The following is a 23,397-nucleotide window of genomic DNA, read 5'->3' as shown; positions in this document are numbered from 1 at the left end:
GGAATGTCACTTCTTCAAAACCAGGAACTGTCCCGGAGGCTATGCGCATGGCGCACACCTTGATGGATCAGGTTATACACCAAAAGCCAGAGAAGGTGCAATCATAGTCTGGAGCAAGTAATGGGAAGCGCAAATGGGATGGAAACAAGGGTAAAGGTATTGACCAGAATCCAGCCAAGAGGCATGGGAACTTTAGGGGAAGCAACGAAGGGAGGAACCCTAATGCGAACTACAAATGTAGCCTTTGATATCGGGCAAAAAGTCACGTTTTTACCCTTTAAATTAAGCCCTAGAACAATAAAGATTAAAACTTTGTGGGAAAAATTATCACTTTTTCGGTTGATTTTGTTGATTAAGTAATTACAAAGGCGATGCAAAAAGAATCAAGTAAAACGGAGCTAAAACGAAGATTCTAGAGCGAAAACGGTGAAAGACAAGAAATCAAGTTACGATCCAGTGAATCAAGGCTGACCAGCACCGAATACGGTCAGCCATACGGCCTGCCATATGGCCTGACAGTATGGGGTACGGCCTGCCAAACGGTCCAGCAAACGGCCCCTTAATACGTCTTGCCATGCAAACGGCCTGCCAAATACGACCTGCCAAACGGCCTGCCATACGGCTTGCCGGTCGTTTGCAGGCAAAAATGAGGTCTATTTAAAGGGCTCTCTCCATCCATTCCAACACACACTCAACTTGCAATTCATTTTATATTTTCAATCTTCTAGTTAGTTTTAGTAGTAGTTAGCTTAGCTTTTATTTTCCGGAGGATATCCTGGCGAGTCCCTGCGATCTCGGGCAGATTTGTTCGGCCTTTTCAGGTTTTTATCCGAAACGCTTGTCTTTTGTATTAAACATGTATTCTAACTTTTTATGTTTAATAATGCATTCCGATATTGCCATGATAGCTTAATTAATCTGTATGTTGCCATGATAGAAGTTTGGGTTAGCGTAATTATGTTAATTTAGTACGATTACGGTTATAATACTGAACTAGGAAGTCTGATAGATTTGTATGCTAGCATCTTAAGGATTGACCAACCTAGGTTGTGATCAGGACTTGTCCACCTATATGAAATTAGCTACTTCATAGGATTAAGACCCCTGGTTATACTGTATCTGAAGATTCTATGAACTCGGTATGGCCAGAGTTCCCGAGAGGCATCTGATGCACTTTTAGGACACGGAACTTAGGAATTGAGACATGAATGACCTAGTATGCCTATTGACTGTTCCGAAGACACCTATTAGGAGTTGTTATGATCTAGTTAGTGCCTTTACTATATGACCTAAGCCTATTGCATGTTCTTGTTTGATTGTTGCCCTAGGTCTTAGTCATACCAACTGTTTAGGTATTCATTAGGTTTCTATCTGCTTTACTATCTGTATATTAACTGTGATGCTGTATAATGTTTGAATTGTTGTGATCTAATTAGTATGATGAAATGGTTGTTAGTTTTCACCTAAGGTTTTGCCAACTTAAACCGACGGACTCCTTCCGTTTGTGATCAGTGTTCAATTAACACTGCACGTTGTTATTCAGTTACCTAAACTGATAACGAGGTTTAGGATTAGAGCTTAACTCACTAATAAACCTAGTACTCTACTGAGGATAACCTCCGAGGTATTGTTACACTTCAGTTATACGACCAAGTGACATACTTCTCACTGCTCAAAGAGAACTCTGAGAGTTCAGAGATAAGTAGGTCTGTGTAATTGGCTCATCCAACCAGATCTACATCATTCCAAGCATAGTCTTAACATAAGCATAATTACCTTCCCTAACCCAATACTGATATCTTGGTCAACATTTCCCTGATCTGCATACTCCGGATATCCTTCCACTTTATTAACTTTTCTGCATTTAGGACCTCTAGCTAAAATCAACTACTATCTTTTATCCAGGTAATTTAACTAAAAGACAATTATCCACTTGATCTTAAATTCGTTAATCAGCATAAAATACGACACTAGGTTAACTTACACCTTCTACACCTTAGAAAGTAAAAGTAAATTTAGGCCCCGCAAAATATAAATAAACGAAGACACTGTGCTACCGAATTGGACATCCTGCGACTTAACGACACTGCACAAATAAAACCGTCCGTTAGTGGCATATCAGTTGCTTACTCTTCTTCTTGGCGCCGCTGCCGGGGATTGAATATCTTGATCGAGAAAGATTTTAAACAGATGAAGTATTGTTTGGTGGTGTCTAAGAAAGACAATTATACACGGACTTGGTTGTTGGATTTTCTGAACAGTCTCCAATTATATTGGAACCAAAAGGATCCTGCCTCTCCGTAGTCGGCCTGGCTACCTCGATACGAGTAATCTGTGAGAAGTCCTATCAGTTAAGATATCCGATCTGGTTAGCGACCGAATTTCAAGAATAATCATTTTTATTAAATTATCGATCCTTTTAGTAAATTAATATTTTCTAAAAGTTACTTTTAAGTATTTTTAAAATAGAAAATCTAAAAAATGGAACAACAAGATACCCTTGCTTCTATGCATAAGTCATTCTTAGAGGAAAGAGGAGGACCAATCACCTTAGGAACCGAAGGAATTCCTAAAATCAGTTCACACATGATTAAACTAGTCAGTATGATCTGTAAATTTCAAGGATTACCGACTGATGATTCGAACTTTCATATAAACAAATTTATCAGTCTGGTTGACTCTTTTAAGAAGGAAGAAAACGAGAAAAATATTTTAAAACTTCATCTTTTTCAATATTCACTTTTTGCACACGCTTCAGCATGGTTTGACGAACTTAACCCGAATTCAATTCATACATGGGAGGATTTAGCCACTAAATTTCTAAACAAATTTTATCCACCCTCCCTGCAAACCTGTTTAAGAAATGACATCACAAACTTTACTCAAAAAGAAAATGAGTCAGTGTGTCTAGCATGGAATAGAGTAAAGATGATGCTTAAAAGATGTCTGAATCATTCGTTAAGTTGGGCAAACATAATCTGTACGCTTTACAATGGTTTGACCAAGGATGATAAGTCTCTCCTAGACATGGCCTCGCAAGGCAATTTCATGTCCCGAATAGCAGATGAAGTATGAGATCTCTTAGACATAATAGCTGCACAACTGGAAGATTGGAACAATGAAGCTGCTGAGAAGGATGACGTCTTCGCTCATACGGTAAAAATGCTGGAAACCAGGTTACAAGATCTCACCCTCACTCTTCAAAGTTTACCAATTCCTAGAAACTCCGATGCTACTAGAACCAATCTAAGGTATCCTTACCCTAGATGGGCACACAAACAGCAAAATAGCTCAGAGCATAATATAATATTCTCGTTGCACAAACCTACTCTCCACTCTAAGGAAATTTTAGTTGAATTTATGAAAAAGCAATACATGATAAACCTTCAAGTCATAGAATGCCAGAAAAAGTTCGACACTTTAGTAAAGACTTTTGAAGAATTAATCACTAATTTTTAGCTTACGCTTAAACGATTAACCACTAAAATGGATATAGAGTGTAGTGAGTTTGATGCCCTAGTAATTACTAGAGGAGGGAAGGAGACAACAGTTAATATACCCATACAAGATTTTTCCGATAAGGAACCTGTGCCAATTGACCCAGTCATCAATCCACCGAAACCTATCTCTCCTAAGGCCCCGGAAATTATTTCGTGCGCCCGCATACCTTTCCCAGGTAGGCTTAGGAAGGAAAAACAAGAAGCGCAATTCGCTAAGTATTGGGATATTATTAAGAATTTGTATTTCAATGTACGTCTAGTAGATGCTTTAGTAGAAATGTCAAACTGCGCTAAATTTTTCAAAGAACTGCTTTCAAATAAAGAAAGATTAAGAGAGATAGTTAGCTTGCTCTTAAGTGAAGAATGCTCGTTAGTGTTACAACATGGAATTCCCCCTAAGTTAGGAGATACAGGAAGATTTACGGTACCTTGCTACCTGCAAAATGTCCAAATTAGCAATGCGTTAGCAGACTTAGGAGCCAGTGTAAACCTAATGCCCTATTCGTTATTCAAAAAGCTAGGATTAAATTACTTAAGGCCAACCAGAATAACTATCCAACTCGCGGACAGATCAGTTAAAATTCCTCGGGGAATAGCTGAGGATGTCCTAGTTAGAGTGGATAAGTTCGAGTTTCCCGTTGATTTCGTCATTATGGATATTGAGGAAGACACGAAGGTCCTACTCATTCTTGGCAGACCATTCCTAAATACTGCCAAGGCCATAATTGACGTTCAAGAGAAATCATTAAATTTAAGGGTTGGAGGAGAAGAAATCACATTCAATGTTGATCGCCTCATGAACCATCCTAAGGAAGAAGATGTGAATCTCTCTGATTCTTTTCAAGAACTCGTCAACGAATACCTGGAAGAGACTATGGCTATATGTAGTCAAGATCAAATTTCTAAGGATCTGTTTTTTACACCTCCTGAAGGAAATCTTGACAACCATTCTGCCATAGACCGTAGTCAACACATATCTCCTCTCTCTGAAAGTAACTTTCTTGGTAATACTATTCAAATAGCACCACTAGGACAAGGCATTCCTTTACCTCTATTAAGGAGAAGACCGAATGAAGAAACAGATTTCATTCCGGTATATCAGGAACCCCAGTCAAGGGAAGACTGTGAGGAGTTTCCCGAACCTACCTTCGAAACTAAAGAAGACATTTATGAAGAGGAAGCATTAAGAAGAACAATTTCTAGAAATGAAGAACAGATAGCATCAGTGACCGCTACTGAAGAATCAGAATTCCAGGAGAAGTACGACTCATTAGACCGAAAGGAGATAGCTAGGATAAAGCCATCTAACGAGGAGCCTCTGGAATTGGAATTGAAGAAGTTACCCGACAATCTGGAGTATGCATTCTTAGAAGGAGAATCGCAACTCCCTGTGATCATATCGAAAGACCTCACGCCACAAGAGAAAGTGAAATTGATTCAAGTTTTGAGATCACATATAAAGGCAATTGCTTGGAAGATCTATGACATCAAAGGGATCAGCCACAACTATTGCACCCACAAGATCTTCATGGAAGATGATTTCAAACCTTCCATTCAGAGGCAAAGAAGGGTCAACCCTATGATTCTAGAAGTCGTCAAAAAATAAGTAAGCAAACTTCTGGATGCCGGTCTGATCTATCTCATCTCTGATTCACCATGGGTTAGTCCTGTTCAAGTGGTACCCAAAAAGGGAGGGACGACCGTAATTCGAAATGAGAATAATGAGCTTATTCTAACTCGGGAAGTCACCGGTTGGAGGGTTTGCATAGATTATCGTAAACTAAACGATGCAACCCGGAAGGATCATTTTCCATTACTTTTCATCGATCAAATGTTGGAACGTCTATCAGGAAATGAATACTACTGTTTTCTTGACGGTTTTTTTGGCTACTTTCAAATTCCCCTTGATCCAAAGGACCAAGAGAAAATAACCTTTACCTGTCCTTATGGAAAATTTGCGTATCGACGCATGCCCTTTGGGTTATGCAATGCACCAGCTACATTCCAGCGATTCATGGTAGCAATATTCCACGACATGATTGAGCATTGTATGGAAATCTTCGTGGACGACTTCTCAGTCTTTGGTAGTACCTTTGATTCGTGCTTTTCAAACCTTGACAAGATGCTCACCCGGTGTGAAGAGTCAATTTTAGTTCTGAATTGGGAAAAATGACACTTCATGGTAAAAGAAGGGATAGTTTTAGGACATAAGATCTCAAAAGCAGGAATAGAAGTTGAAAAGGCTAAGATTGAGACCATTACTAAACTTCCAGAACCTACCACAGTAAGAGCGGTAAGGAGTTTCCTAGGACACGCCGGTTTTTACTGACGCTTCATTAAGGATTTTTCAAAGGTCACACGACCTCTCACTCGTCTCCTAGGGAAGGAAATCCCGTTTGTCTTCGATGAAGAATGTCGAAAAGTATTCAACTATCTGAAAGAGCAGCTAACACATGCGCCCATCATGATAGCTCCCGATTGGAGTCTACCATTTGAGATCATGTGTGATGCGAGTAATTTCACAGTTGGATCTGTGCTTGGACAACGGGTAGATAAACACTTTCATTCAATCTATTACGCAAGTAAAACCTTAACCGGAGCTTAAAAGAATTACACTACCACGGAGAAGGAGCTGCTAGCCGTAGTATTCGCCTTCAACAAATTCCGTTCCTATCTCATCCTGTCCAAAACTAAAGTCTATACAGATCATTCAGCCCTCAAATATCTATTCACTAAGCAAGACGCAAAACCAAGACTCCTACGATGGATCTTACTCCTTCAGGAATTCGATATTAAGATTAAAGATAAGAAAGGAGCAGAGAACGTCACATTAGATCATCTTAGTCGTTTGGAAAACCCAACGATGGAAAAACTTGCTGAACAAGATATCAGAGATAAATTTCCGGAAGAACAGCTTATGAGTTTAGGACAAACTCACATAGGATCACAATTTACTGACACTCCTTGGTATGCTGACATGGCCAACTACCTAGTTACTGGAGTAGTACAAAAGAGAATGAGTACCTCCCGAAGAAGGAAGTTCTTCAGGGATGCCAAGTACTACTCTCGGGAAGATCCTTACCTATTTAGAATTTGCGCTGATCAGATAATCAGGAGGTGCGTAGATGAAAAGCAAGCAGCAAGGATTCTTCAACAATGTCACCATGGACCAACTGGAGGTCATCATGGAGCAAATTTAACCGCGAAAAAACTCTACGAATCAGGATTCTACTGGCCGTCTATATTCCGAGATGCGCAAGAGCTTGTAAAGCATTGCGACGCATGCCAAAGGCAAGGTATTATCTCTATGAAGAACGAGATGCCTCGGACTAATATCCAAGCTTGCAAGATCTTTGATATATGGGGATTAGACTTCATGGGCCCATTTCCAAAGTCTAACGGGAAAGAATATGTCCTCGTAGCAGTAGATTACGTCTCCAGATGGGTCGAAGCTCAAGCATTTCCAACTAATGATCCCAAAGTCATCACAAATTTCCTGAAGAGACTCTTCTGCAGATTTGGAGCTCCCCGTACGATAATAAGTGATAGAGGCACACACTTCTGTAATACTCAGTTTATGAAGGTGATGCAACAATACGGAGTTACCCACAAAATATCCACTGCCTATCATCCGCAAACCAACGGATAAGCAGAGGTCACGAACAGAGCACTCAAAAGAATCTTAGAATAAACTGTCGGCCATCATGAAAATAAATGGGCCGAGAAGCTAGATGATGCTCTGTGGGCATTCCGGACTGCCTACAAGAATCCTCTAGAAACTACACCCTACCGCATGATCTATGGAAAAGCTTGTCACCTTTCGCTGGAACTTGAATATAAAGCTCTCTGGGCGCTGAAGACCTGCAACCTCGATCCCTCAGTTACGGGAAGACATAGGAAAATGCAAATGAACAAACTCGCCGAATTGAGAGACCAAGCATATGAAACGTCATACATCTACAAGGAACGATCAAAGCTTACGCATGATGAAAAATTGATCCCTACAAAGTTCGCCCCTGGAGATAAAGTTCTTCTCTTCAATTCTCTGTTCAAGAAGTTCGCGGGAAAATTTAGATCAAGATGGAGTGGCCCATACAAAGTTTTACATGCTTTTCCACACGGAGCAGTGGAATTGGAAGGACCTACTAGTAACTTCAAGGTCAATGGCCACCGGTTGAAAGCTTATCTAGAAGACCACGATAAGGAGGAGCACCTCTTCTCCTTTAATCCATTCTGAAGATCTAACAAGGAAAAGTCGAGCTGTAACGACTTGATAAATAAAGCGCTCTTGGGAGGCACCCCTTGCTTATCCTTTTTATTACTTATTTATTTTTTCCAATTATTTTCAGTCTTAAGATATTATCTGTGTACTAACAACTAAGCGCCATACTTGCGCTTAGTACTTACAAGTTTGTTGAATGTGTTCAGGCGAAATGCCAAGTTCAGGAGCTTCAGCTTACATTCTAGTTCGCAGGAGGAGGACTCCTAGAGTTTACTCTTCCGGAAGCAGTGCTGATCAGAACAGGCCATCAACATGGCAATTAGGCCCAAGGCGATTGATATTGGAGAGCGTTGAGGAGGATATCGGCACAGCATCGCCAGCTCCTCCCGTTCGACGATCTAGACATTTAGCCAGGAAACCAGCCTAGTACACAGTTGCCAGATACGCATGAGCCAAAGATAGTGATACATTACGGAGCCACTTTGAGTGACCCTGATGTTGTATGGGCACTACTCAAAGATCAACAGAGACTCTACAGAGCTATGAGAGCATACCTCCAGCGTGAGGAGATGCCACGCAGTACTCTGGGCCCGTCTTCATTTAGGCTAGCGCACCGTGTTCAGCCGACACGACAACCTACGCCCAGCCGTTCCACACCGGCCTCAGTTCACTCAGCTGCCTCAACTGTTATGCCTGCACAAGCTACTCCTATTCCTATCACGCCACCTGCTCCAGTCACCGAGCTAGTTCCAGTCACTGAGTTACCAGAGGGTTGTCACCTAGTCACTATTCCCATTTCAGTGGAGCCACCAACGGCCCAGGCATTTGAGATCACTGGGAGCATACCTGGCGAGGAGCCTTTCCCAGACTTATCCCACCTGGAGATGCCATCAGACTTATGTCTGAATTTATTACTAGGCCCTGAGTTAGATATAGGGCAGCCTCTCGAGTACTTGCCGAACCTAGAGGATGATGAGATCTTCAGATACTTCGCAGAGCCGACTCAGCGCATTGACCAGGATAGTATCTCATAGACTACTTTATATTTATTTTATCTTTTATCATTTTAAAGCATTGTACTAAAAAATATATATAGTGGAAATGCTGCCTTTCTTTTTTTGTTCTTCATGCAGAAATATTATCAAAAGAGACTGGTCCGTAGGAAGGCCCAGCACTAGGAAAGTAACACGACCGTAGGGAAGTAATCTGATAATGCTAAAAACGAACATATATTTCATAGCATTATCTTTCAAGAAAGACAAGCTTTTGGTTGCAATTGTTCTATTTACAAGTAATATTCGTTTAAATATTAAAAGGTGAAGACAAAAGACAGATTAGATGAATTGAAGACACAAATGACCAAAAAGCTAAAAAGTACAAAGTACAATCCAAGTGGTTCAATTTATTGATGAGAAATGTCTCAAAATTACAAGAGTACGAGCCGCGAAATGCAAAGTACAAGATATTAAATAGTACGAAAGGACGTTCGACAATTCGGACCCGGGACATGAACCAACTATCAACGCGCGACGCAACGAAGCTAAAATGACAAGTCAACTATGCACATGAATATAATATAATATATAAATAATTCTTAAAATTATATATATATTATATTATATATTAAAAACCGTCGGCAAACAAGCAAACAAGTGAATGTGAGCTGTCCCAGGGGCCATGCGATTGCATGGCCTGGAAGAGCAATTGCCATGCGATCGCATGGCAGCTAAATGATGTTCAGGTCCTATAAATAGCCAACGAATTCGACGAGTAATACACACATAATTCAATCTCTCTCACTCTCAATATATATTTATATTTATATTTTAATTTTAATTTTAATTTTAATATTAAAGTTTAATAATAATAAGGTTATGGTAGCGAATGTTGTAAGTTTGTAAGTCGAAATTCTGTCCGTGTAACACTACGCGATTAATACTCATTGTAAGTTATGCTCAACCTTTTTAAATTAATGTCTTGTAGCTAAGTTATTATTATGGTTATTTAAATCGAAGTAATCATGATGTTGGGCTAAATATTAAAGACGGGGTAATTGGGATTTGTACCATAATTGGGGTTTGGACAAACGACCGACACTTGTGAAAATTGGACTATGGGCTATTAATGGGCTTTATATTTGTTTAATTGAATGATAGTTCGTTAATTTAATATAGAGATTTACAATTTGACGTATCTATAAATAACCATATACACTCGAACGGACACGATGGGCGGGATATTTATAAATACTAATAATCGTTCATTAGACCGGACACGGGAATGGATTAATAGTCAATGGACTCATTAAAACAGGGGTGGATTACACACAAGGACACTTGGTGTAATTGATAATAAAGTATTAAAACCTTGGATTGCACACAGTCGATAACCTGGTGTAATCATTAACAATGTATTAAAACCTTATTAAAGTTTAAGTATAACAAACCTCATATTTTCATACTTGAATTGACTAATTTGCCCCTAGGGTTGTTATCCATACTTAATATATGATTAAATTTGACGTTGATTAAATATTTTTTTTTTGTCGACACGTTTTGTTAACTAAAGTTTATACTAATTATATAAAATAACTTTAGTTAATATTAATATTAATGTATATTATATATAAAACTATATGTAACATAATTATTAATTAAATGATAAGTTATTTTAATCATTATTTATATTTTTAGCTTATAAAAAAAAAGAAATAAGATTTTTTTTTATAAATTAAATAATGAGTCCATGAATTTTGACTAAATATTTTTCAAAAACAAAAACTTATTAAAAACATTTTTAACATGTTTTTATTATTTTGTCAAAATTGGCACCTTTATTTTATTATTTTTTTTTCTTTTCACCAACCATTTTTTACCTATAAATACATGGCTCCTCATTCATTTTTTCTTGCCAAACACAAAAACTTAAGTTATTCTCTCAAAACTTTGAAGAAAATTTGAGGTACTTTCTATTTTTATTAATTTTTTTTCAATATTGTCATTTATATTTATATTTATTGCATATTCTTTGTAAAATTTGAAATTAATTATGTTTATATGTTATAATTAGTATTATAAGTGTTATGATGAATAAAAATAATTTTGATAATTTATGGAATATTATTTATAATTAAATACGAATTATGTAGTGTTTAAACTTAAAAACAATGTAAAATTCGTAATAAATACTTTTAACCAAAAATAAAATATATATAATTTTTTCTGAGTTTATAAAACTTATATAGATTTGAAAAAAATTATAAAAATAATTACTTGGGTCGAATTGGTATTTATTATATAATTAAACTCTATTATTATGTAATTCGAAGGTAAATTAAGAATAAATATAAAATAATAAAAAATATTTTTTTAAATATTTTTTTACAGGTTATTAGACTTATAGAAACTTATAAAAATTATAAAAATAATTATTTGGATTTATTTAGTAATTATGTAGAATTAAAATTGTTTTGTGAATACATTAAGGGTAAAAACAAAAATAAATATAAAAATATAATAAAAACGTTTTCTTAAATTTTTCTACTAATATATATGATTAACTAAGACTATAAAAATTATGTATATAATTTTTACATATTTAATTAATTATTTAGACATTTTTGGATAATGTTCGATTAATAAAACACTATTATTTTTGAAGTAATTTAGGTATTTATTTAAAGGTAATTGTATTTAATTTATATAAGACATACTAAGGTATAATAACTAAATATTAAATAATACTTAGGTTATATTATCACATATATAATTATTAAGTACATTAATAATTCGTTGTGTGTATACACCTAAAGTGAAGGTTAATCAAAAATAATGTATAATTCATGTGAACTTCATCGCTACTCACGGTCGTAAGTGAATGATGTCTAGGTTGCCATTTATGGGTAAGCTTGTGGATCTCGAATGCCATGACTTAGATTCTGGTCAAGAATCCTGGGCCCCCGGTTACATCTGGTCATTCCTGACTTATTTGATAGCAACGAAGTTTGAGTAGAGTTGTACAACATCTTGCTAAAGATTAACCCGAACTTTCTAAAATTGGAAAATTACTATAAGTGGAAACTTTCCATAAATAGTAACCTTCCGAAAATGGAAATTCTTTAGTGAACCATTACTATCAATATAGTACTATATACTATTGTCTGTTAGGCAATGTCTGATCATACGTTCTATCTCTAGGTTGAGATCTCGGTCACGTCCTTTCGTTCAATTCTTTCGTGTGCTACTAAGGTGAACTTCATAGCCCCACTTTTTACTGTTTCATAACTGTTTTATAACTTTTGGGGTGAGATACATGCTTGCTTTATAACTGTTTTACGCTTAGACACAAGTACTAAATTGTTAACTATGCTGTCATGCTTTGATTCATGCTAAATCCCTACCGTAATATCATTAATTGCTACGTTTAAATGCAAACTTAATTATTGTGAGTAGGCCTATTGAGAGTAACGTCTCTAACCATTCGACCGTTGGTCTTTGGTTACATAATAATGATTCCACGACACTGACAGTACAAGGTGTCATAGGGTAAACTTGTTTAGTAGCGATATTACAAAATGCAGCAACACTTTTAGATTGATATTTCTATATCAATCAACTTTAAACTAAATCTTGTGGTCTAAAACTTTGGATATTATTTATAAACCTATGAATTTCACTCAACCTTTTTGGTTGACACTTTAAGCGTGTTTTGTCTCAGGTGATGATTGAGCTAGCTGCTACTTGCTACTAGATGATTGATGTATGCTTTGCTGCTTGCATGGAGTCCATCATTCATATTTATCATTTTGTTTAAAACATTTTCCATTTACTGTACTCTTATGATGTAAAACTTTGAATAATGCTTCCGCTGTTTATTTAAAAATATAACGTCTCATTTAGAGTCATTCTCGCTTATACAACTGTGTTATGATATGATTGGTCACAATTACCCCTGGTCCATTTTGGGGGTGTGACAGATTGGTATCAGAGCAGAATTGTTGTAGAGAACCAGGATTGCATTTTATGTGTGCCTTATACAATTAGGTACCTTAGCAATGTAGGAATACAACTTTCCTTGACTATAGTGCCTTTAATTGTTGCCTTTAACTGTTAAATGCTACACTATACTTTAGAAACTTTACTTATCTTAGAATGCCGAGCCAATCTAAGAACTCTGCTCATTCTCCTAAGTACTATTCAATTACCCACCACATTTAAATGTGACACCGTTCTCGACATTCCTATGTCATCTAATATGGTTTTGTGTATTACATAAAATATTATTCATGATTTTTGAAACTCCTATATTTGTTACTATTCATACTCAAACGTATATAACCTCCTTGTTATATCACGTACCTATATGCTTTATACCTTTATGCATCAGTTTACGAACCGGGAAATGTCATTGAGTTATCGAGAATCTCAAAGACATTATAATGTCATCACTACTCATATTCATTACTTTTAAATCTTTGATTTCTCGTTATTTTTTATCATTGAATTTTCTTGATGGATGGAGTCTACGAAACTCTAAAATGAAAGGGTTTGGATTACCGGTTTAAAGGATCCTATAGCTCAAGCCCCTAGACCTGAATAGGCCATTAAGAATTAAAAGTCTTTAATCGAAAGATTATTATATTACATACTTATCATTTTATAATCTATACACGTCATACTGCTATTATTGGAGTATAGACACATCATATCTTATTATATCTTATCATATCTATCTTAATAGACTTTGTCTAACACTTTTCCTAAATTTCCTCCGTAAATTACGGAAATATTTTTGCTATATATACGTATATCAAGAAGACAAATATATCATTCAATATTCAACACTCATCTTATAACAAAAACCCTTATTCCGATCAGATAATATGGATTTCTCACTTGATTCCTCGAACTCCTCAAGCTATAATGGCAACATAACCGGAATGAACCAACCAATTAGTCATCACCTTTTCTGGATGAATTGGGGGTGGGTTCGTAGTCTACTTAATCAATGGAGAAGTGAAGAAGGTGATCCTTTTCACCCACCACATTGCCCTATTGGCGAAGAACCTGAAGCACTTACCGGCGAACCCGTTCGAAACACTATTTTCACCCTCATTTCCAGGATATCCCGTCACGAATATATAATATCTAGAATTTCAGATCTTATTCATCCCCTTGTCCGAACCATCAATCATCCTGGAATAATAGAAGAAGTCAACGAGCTTCGCGCTCGAGTAGTGGCTTTGGAAAATATGGTGCAAAACCTACGAGCACCAGCAGCAGCACCAGCAACATAACCAACACCACCAGTACCACCAACAACATCAGCTTCACCAACAACAACATCTGCATTCCACGCCTCAACATCACACTCAGTACCTCAAACATTAACATCATACGCCCCATAGATACCAAGGAATATTAGTAATAATGAGTTAAGATGTATTGACTCATTCTTCCTGGAGAATTATATATGTATACTTTATATATATATGGTTTGGAACAATAATAAATCTTTTCGTACTAAGCTATTACGTGTGAATCTTAACTAGTAAATACTACTCGGTTAATTCATATCACTAATATGATATGATGTACATCCTTCGTTAATGACTTAACAATCGTTAATCACTGCTTCAGCACAATAAACTCCATTTTCATAATAAATCAAGTGTATTATTCAAATACATGTTTGATTTTACACTTCCATTTTCGATGTACTCAAAACTTTCTAGAAAACATTATTCTTGCCTTGTGAATTTCACAAGAAATCCACGAGCACCAACATCATATACCGAGATATATTAATAACAATGAACGATGAAGTATTGATTCATAACTTCATTAGCGAAATATTTCGCGACAATTATTAAATCTCTAAGGTTTTGGAGATTATTAATTCTCATTTCAACTGTAAATCAAATGAGTTTAATATTATATTAACTCATTAAATCCATGATTACATCTGAAAGAAAATATATATGTACGTATATTTTCATAAAGATTGTAATTAAATATTCTGTTGTACAAACTGTGACGGTGAAAATATTTTAACGGGTAGGTAATACCCGAGAAATATTTATATCTCACATTAATATGTTACACCGTACATTCTTCAATTCTGATTCAACAGTCATTAACTATACTACTTACATCCACATATGTATCCGTTCACTAAAGAACAACCATTTTCATACAAATTCAAATACATATTCTGATTTTGACATATCGGAATTTAAGTAAAACTTTAGCAAGTGTTATCTTCTTAAAGATCACTACATTCATGAATTATATTCATTCGTATTCTATGATGAATTATCACATCAAACCATCGAACTTACCATTCCTTACTTTTGAAAATCACAAACATTTCTTCATCAACTGTTAGATCCATTGATGGATGCATCTTACGCTTAAACACTTCAAATTCAAAATTTTTGAAAACATCCTTTGAATCTTGACGATCACAATCAGCGTTCAATCATCTAAAAACGAAATTTCTTGAAACCATCTCAGATTGATAACCGACGATTCAAATATGGCTGCATTAAATGCAGAGGAAACAGCACAATTGTAGATGGCCTAAATGGCCAGGAGTTTGATGATAAAGAATGGGGTATTGGGAACGCTCGATAGAAAATTTGGTGCTGAAAAATGGATTGAGCAAACCATGAAGGAGATCGTGGATAAATCACAAGGACTAAACCTGTAATCAAAGAATCTAGATGATTCGATTTCTGATGAAAATCACAAAAGATCTCCTTACGCATTCTAAATCCTTACAGAAGAATTTTCCTCGTTATCATTTGATCTTAGAAAATTCTAAGATATCATCGTATCTTACGTTATAAATATCCTCCATATTTCTGAAGATACATTCATAACTATTCTTGTCCAAAATTATTTATCACTTCGCACTATTTTTGTTACATAATAAAGGAAACTGTTTTAGTTTCTATATTTCTGTAACATACAAGTTTAAATTTTGAATGAATTGAAGTAGTGTTGAGAATTGAAGCATGAGTTAGTATAATATAATGACGTCAGGCCAACGTGATTATATTACAGTAAGTCATGCTAAATTTTTAATGGAAGATGATGATTCATAGACTTTATAATCATCATTTGCCATGTTACATGACTTTTACATTCTACTTAACCTCTGAACATATCAAGAACATATATTCTTGATAGTTCTATCCTTAGTAATTCTAGTAATTTGACAAATCAAATCGTGCTATTACCTTTCCTTCTGCTTTGTATATTATGATCATTCGAAACTCCATACCTACGAATTCTAGACCATTATTCGCTTGACTTGAAGTCGGGAAGGAAAAACAAGAGCATAGAGCTCCGACATATAAGGGAAAATATAAAGCCCGATAACAACACGAAAATTACAAACCGTGTATATCAATGCGTATAGCAACATAAAGACACGGGAGAATTAAAAACACTATAACCCCAACGTAATTGTAGAAGTAAACAGATTCCTCTGGGGGTAAATGAAAAAGAAGAATGACAAAAACAATAGTCAGAAAAATATCCAGGATAAGAACTGGATGGAGCATTTTCACAATCTTTGGAAGTATGAATCGAGAAAGAAAGTATAGAAGTGGTGAAGATAATGAAACAGAAGAAGCTAATTTATAGCAAAATTCTAGACACAACAATCAAGGCAATTTTAATTTCCTTAATTACCGGAGAATCAAATCTTATACAGATTATAAAGATTTTCTTTAAATCCCTTGAATTCTGAAAATCAACTTTAATTACGTCAAGAGTTAAAAACAAATCTTTATTTTCCTCATTTCATTTTTTTACGATAGCTTCACTCATACTCTTCACGTAATCAAATTGTTTTATTACTCAATAGTGATAAAACTCTATTTTCCAACTCATATCCGTCATGAAAACATACTTATTATCAACCATGACGATCTCTATCAAATTTCGGGACGAAATTTCTTTAACGGGTAGGTACTATAACAACCCTCATATTTTCATACTTGAATTGACTAATTTGCCCCTAGGGTTGTTATCCATACTTAATATATGATTAAATTTGACGTTGATTAAATATTTTTTTTTGTCGACACGTTTTGTTAAATAAAGTTTATACTAATTATATAAAATAACTTTAGTTAATATTAATATTAATGTGTATTATATATAAAACTATATGTAACATAATTATTAATTAAATGATAAGTTATTTTAATCATTATTTATATTTTTAGCTTATAAAAAAAAGAAATAAGATTTTTTTTATAAATTAAATAATGAGCCCATGAATTTTGACTAAATATTTTTCAAAAACAAAAACTTATTAAAAACATTTTTAACATGTTTTTAATCTTTTGTCAAAATTGGCACCTTTATTTTATTATTATTTTTTCTTTTCACGAACCATTTTTTACCTATAAATACATGGCTCCTCATTCATTTTTTCTTGCCAAACACAAAAACTTAAGTTATTCTCTCAAAACCTTGAAGAAAATTTGAGGTACTTTCTATTTTTATTAATTTTTTTTCAATATTGTCATTTATATTTATATTTATTGCATATTCTTTGTAAAATTCGAAATTAATTATGTTTATATGTTATAATTAGTATTATAAGTGTTATGATGCATAAAAATAATTTTGATAATTTATGGAATATTATTTATAATTAAATACGAATTATGTAGTGTTTAAACTTAAAAACAATGTAAAATTCATAATAAACAATTTTAACCAAAAATAAAATATATATAATTTTTTATGAGTTTATAAAACTTATATAGATTTGAAAAAAATTATAAAAATAATTACTTGGGTCGAATTGGTATTTATTATATAATTAAACTCTATTATTATGTAATTCGAAGGTAAATTAAGAATAAATATAAAATAATAAAAAATATTTTTTTAAATAATTTTTTACAGGTTATTAGACTGATAGAAACTTATAAAAATTATAAAAATAATTATTTGGGTTTATTTAGTAATTATGTAGAATTAAAATTGTTTTGTGAATACATTAAGGGTAAAAACAAAAATAAATATAAAAATATAATAAAAACATTTTCTTAAATTTTTCTACTAATATATATGATTAACTAAGACTATAAAAATTATGTATATAATTTTTACATATTTAATTAATTATTTAGACATTTTTGGATAATGTTCGATTAATAAAACACTATTATTTTTGAAGTAATTTAGGTATTTATTTAAAGGTAATTGTATTTAATTTATATAAGACATACTAAGGTATAATAACTAAATATTAAATAATACTTAGGTTATATTATCACATATATAATTATTAAGTACATTAATAATTCGTTGTGTGTATACACCTAAAGTGAAGGTTAATCAAAGATAATGTATAATTCATGTGAACTTCATCGCTACTCACGGTCGTAAGTGAATGATGTCTAGGTTGCCATTTATGGGTAAGCTTGTGGATCTCGAATGCCATGACTTAGATTCTGGTCAAGAATCCTGGGCCCCCGGTTACATCTGGTCATTCCTGACTTATTTGATAGCAACGAAGTTTGAGTAGAGTTGTACAACATCTTGCTAAAGATTAACCCGAACTTTCTAAAACTGGAAAATTACTATAAGTGGAAACTTTCCATAAATAGTAACCTTCTGAAAATGGAAATTCTTTAGTGAACCATTACTATCAATATAGTACTATATACTATTGTCTGTTAGGCAATGTCTGATCATACGTTCTATCTCTAGGTTGAGATCTCGGTTACGTCCTTCCGTTCAATTTTTTCGTGTGCTACTAAGGTGAACTTCATAGCCCCACTTTTTACTGTTTTATAACTTTTGGGGTGAGATACATGCTTGCTTTATAACTGTTTTACACTTAGACACAAGTACTAAATTGTTAACTATGCTGTCATGCTTTGATTCATGCTAAATCCCTACTGTAATATCGTTAATTGCTACGTTTAAATGCAAACTTAATTATTGTGAGTAGGCCTATTGAGAGTAACGTCTCTAACCATTCGATCGTTGGTCTTTGGTTACATAATAATGATTCCACGACACTGACAGTACAAGGTGTCATAGGGTAAACTTGTTTAGTAGCGATATTACAAAATGCAGCAACACTTTTAGATTGATATTTCTATATCAATCAACTTTAAACTAAATCTTGTGGTCTAAAACTTTGGATATTATTTATAAACCTATGAATTTCACTCAACCTTTTTGGTTGACACTTTAAGAATGTTTTGTCTCAGTGATGATTGAGCTAGCTGCTACTTGCTACTAGATGATTGATGTATGCTTTGCTGCTTGCATGGAGTCCATCATTCATATTTATCATTTTGTTTAAAACATTTTCCATTTACTGTACTCTTATGATGTAAAACTTTGAATAATGCTTCCGCTGTTTATTTAAAAATATAACGTCTCATTTAGAGTCATTCTCGATTATACAACTGTGTTATGATATGATTGGTCACAATTACCCCTGGTCCATTTTGGGGGTGTGACATTAAGTCCCCAATTAGTTAGAATATTTGACTTCGGGTATAAGGATAATTTGACGAGGACACTCGCACTTTATATTTATGACTGATGGACTGTTATGGACAAAAACCAGATGGACATATCGAATAATTCAGGACAAAGGACAATTAACCCATGGTAATAAACTAAAATCAACACGTCGAACATCATGATTACGGAAGTTTAAATAAGCATAATTCCTTTAATTTATATCTCATTGATAATGCTAAAAACGAACATATATTTCATAGCATTATTCCTCAAGAAAGACAAGCTTTTAGTTGCAATTGTTCTATTTACAAGTGATATTCGTTTAAATAATAAAAGGTGAAGACAAAAGACAGATTCGACGAATTGAAGACGCAAACGAGCAAAAAGCTCAAAAGTACAAAAGGCAATCAAAGAGGTTCCAATTATTGATAAGAAACGTCTCGAAATTACAAGAGTACAAGATTCAAAACGCAAAGTACAAGATATTAAATTGTACGCAAGGACGTTCGAAAATCTGGAACCGGGACCAGAGTCAACTCTCAACGCTCGACGCAACGGACTAAAAATTACAAGTCAACTATGCACATGAATATAATATAATATATAAATAATTCTTAAAAATTATATATATTATATTAATATTTAAAATCGTCGGCAAACAAAGAGCCAAGGATGAATGAGCTGTAAAAACGAACTCCGCGACTTGCGGAGTTCGAAGGCCAAATGTACCGCGAGTCGCGGAGCCCCAAATTTAGAAACTGCCTATAAAGCTCGCGCATTCTGATCGTAAAAAAATAACATATATATCCATCTCTCTATCTATATACGTAATATTTATATTTATAATTTATATTTTAATTTTAATTTTAATTTTAATCCTAATAATAAGGGTATGTTAGCGAATGTTGTAAGGGTGTATGTCGAAATTCTGTCCGTGTAACGCTACGCTATTTTTAATCATTGTAAGTTATGTTTAACCTTTTTACATTAATGTCTCGTAGCTAAGTTATTATTATGCTTATTTAATCCGAAGTAATCATGATGTTGGGCTAATTACTAAAATTGGGTAATTGGGCTTTGTACCATAATTGGGGTTTGGATAAAAGAACGACACTTGTGGAAATTAGACTATGAGCTATTAATGGGTTTTATATTAACTAAACAATGCCTTGTTAATTTAATATACAAACTTATAATTCGAAGTATTTATATATAACCACATACGCTTGACTGGGTACGGTGGGCGGGATATCTATAAATACCAATAATTATTCATTTTACCGGACCCGGAACTGGATTAATAGTTAATAGACTTGTTGAAACAGGGGTGAATTACATTCAAGGGTAATTGGTGTAATTGTTAACAAAGTAGTAAAACCTTGGTTTACACGCAGTTGATAACCTGGTGTATTCATTAAACAAAGTATTAAAACCTTGTTACAATTTGAATCCCCAATTAGTTGGAATATTTGACTTCGGGAATAAGAATAATTTGACGAAGGCTTTCGCTCTTTATATTTATGACTGATGGACTATTATGGACAAATCCATATGGACATATTAAATAATCCAGGACAAAGGACAATTAACCCATGGGCATAAAACTAAAATCAACACGTCAAACATCATGGTTACGGAAGTTTAAATAAGCATAATTCTTTTATTTCATATTTAATTTCCTTTATTTTATATTTAATTGCACTTCTAATTATCGCATTTTTATTTATTGTTATTGTATTTAATTGCACTTTTAATTATCGTTCTTTTTAATTATCGCAAGTTTATTTTATCGCACTTTTATTATTCGTAATTTCATTATCGTTATTTACTTTACGCTTTAAATTAAGTCTTTTATTTAATATTTTACATTTGGTTTTAACTGCGACTGAAGAATTAAAATCGACAAACCGGTCGTTAAACGGTAAAAACCCCCCTTTATAATAATAATATTACTTATATATATATTTGTATTTTTATTAAAGTAAACTAATATAGCGTTAAGCTTTGTTTAAAGATTTTCCCTGTGGAACGAACCGGACTTACTAAAAACTACACTACTGTACGATTAGGTACACTGCCTATAAGTGTTGTAGCAAGGTTTAAGTATATCCATTCTATAAATAAATAAATATCTTGTATAAAATTGTATCGTATTTAATAGTATTTCCTTGTAAAATTTAATAGTGTTTTATATACACCTCGCATAACATCAAGTTATTTTTGGCGCCGCTGCCGGGGAACAATCTAGCTTAAAAGCCGGAAGCGCAACGCTACATAAAAAAAAAGATTTTTATTTTTAGTTTACTTTTATTAAAATTCACTTTTGTAAAAATACGTTTTTAATTATTCGAAAATATAAAAAGAAAAACAAAAAATTTATATATTTTTAAGATTTTATTAAATATTTAAGTTTTATAAAGTTTCTTTATTTTTATTTTATAAAAATATAAGTTTTTATTATATAAATATTTTAGATTTAAAAAAAAAAAAAAAAACGTCGAATTTTAAACTGTACCTGAGTTGAAAATTGGAACCCCGCGACTCGCGAAGTTTGCAGCCTCGAATACCGTAACTCGCGGAGCCTCCCTGACACACGTGACAGAACCCTAATTTAGCATTTATTACGGGTAATTATTAATTATTATTATTAATAAACCCTAATTACTTAATTATTAATATAATTAGTTTAAGTTTTTAAATTAAATTGTATTTTAAATTTTAATTAGTTTTATTATATATAAAATTAATAGTTTTATAAAATAAATAATATAAATATTTTTATAAAAATTGTACTTTTTACAACTTTTAGTTTATTTTTATATTTTGTCCCTTTTTAATCGTTTTAGCGTAATATTTGTATTTTTAGCTCATATTTAGTTTTAAACTTAGTTTTTGCCATAGTTATTTTTACTTCTAGATTTTTAGGCTTTGCCGTAGAATTCCTTAAGTGCTTTTTCTTTAGACTAAGATTTAGGTACTTTAGAATTTTGCGACGCCTTTTTAAGTTTTAGTTTCTTTTTAAGTTATTGCCATTTGGGATATAGTTTTTCTTGTAAGCTTTAATATTTTTAGACACCTTTTACCTATGTATCAATTATCATTCCAATTAGTAATCTCAATTTGCGATTATAATTTTAAATTAGTTGTAGTAATAAGGTTAGGTTAGTCAAGTGTTTTTAAGTGTTATAAGTTTCTTTTATTTTTCCGTCACCTTTTATTTTTCAACCATTTTTCTTTTTCGACCTTTTTCGACACACTCTTTTTCTTTCTTATTTCTCGCTATTCTAGTTTTAGCACATAGAATTTTATTCTACTTCTTATCTAAATTTCTTAAAATTACAAAAATTTATTTTAAGTGGTTAAATTGATATACATCAAAATTTTCTGGTTCGTAGTAATAGTTGGATTTGTACGTGGACCGGGTTATTGGAGCCAAACAGTCCTCAATTATATTGAGACCAAACGAATCCTGCCCCTCTGCTGCATCTTTTGGCTATTCGAAACGTGGGCAAAATCAGAAAAGTCTATTGATTGGATAACTTATTATAATTTTTCTTTCCTTTTAAAAACTAATAGGAAATAGGATATTCAGTGAATGCACCGAGCAAGACGTTCACCACCTTTTGTACGTTCACCACCTGTAACTAGATCAAGACATTTAGCAAATATTACTGCCGTTGATTTTTCTTTAGAATCGTCATCCAGTCGACCAAGTACTCCAGTTCAAATTTCCGATAATCCATTTTTTGAACCCGACCTCACAATTGAGAATCCGGAGAATATTCAGGGACGATTCGTAGATCCTGAACCACTAAACTTTTCTCCGGAACCACCAATCATTCAAACAGAGATTGTTAAGGAACGAACCATTAAATCAGAATCCTCTAGTGATTCCGATTCAACAAATTCAATTATGGAAGTAACAGAACCATTAAGTATGGAAGACCGAATGAGAGCTAAACGCACTGGCCAAGGTCACGCAATTACTCATCCAGACATTAATGCGCCAGATTATGAAATCAAAGGACAAATTCTACACATGGTGACTAATCAATGCCAATTTAGTGGTGCGCCGAAGGAAGATCCAAATGAACATTTACGTACCTTTAATAGGATCTGCACACTATTTAAAATCCGAGAAGTGGAGGATGAACAGATATATCTC

The sequence above is a fragment of the Rutidosis leptorrhynchoides genome, chromosome 5 (genome assembly GCF_046630445.1).
Source record: "Rutidosis leptorrhynchoides isolate AG116_Rl617_1_P2 chromosome 5, CSIRO_AGI_Rlap_v1, whole genome shotgun sequence".
In the NCBI taxonomy this organism is placed as follows: domain Eukaryota; kingdom Viridiplantae; phylum Streptophyta; class Magnoliopsida; order Asterales; family Asteraceae; genus Rutidosis; species Rutidosis leptorrhynchoides.
Note: the sequence above shows the minus strand (reverse complement) of the source record.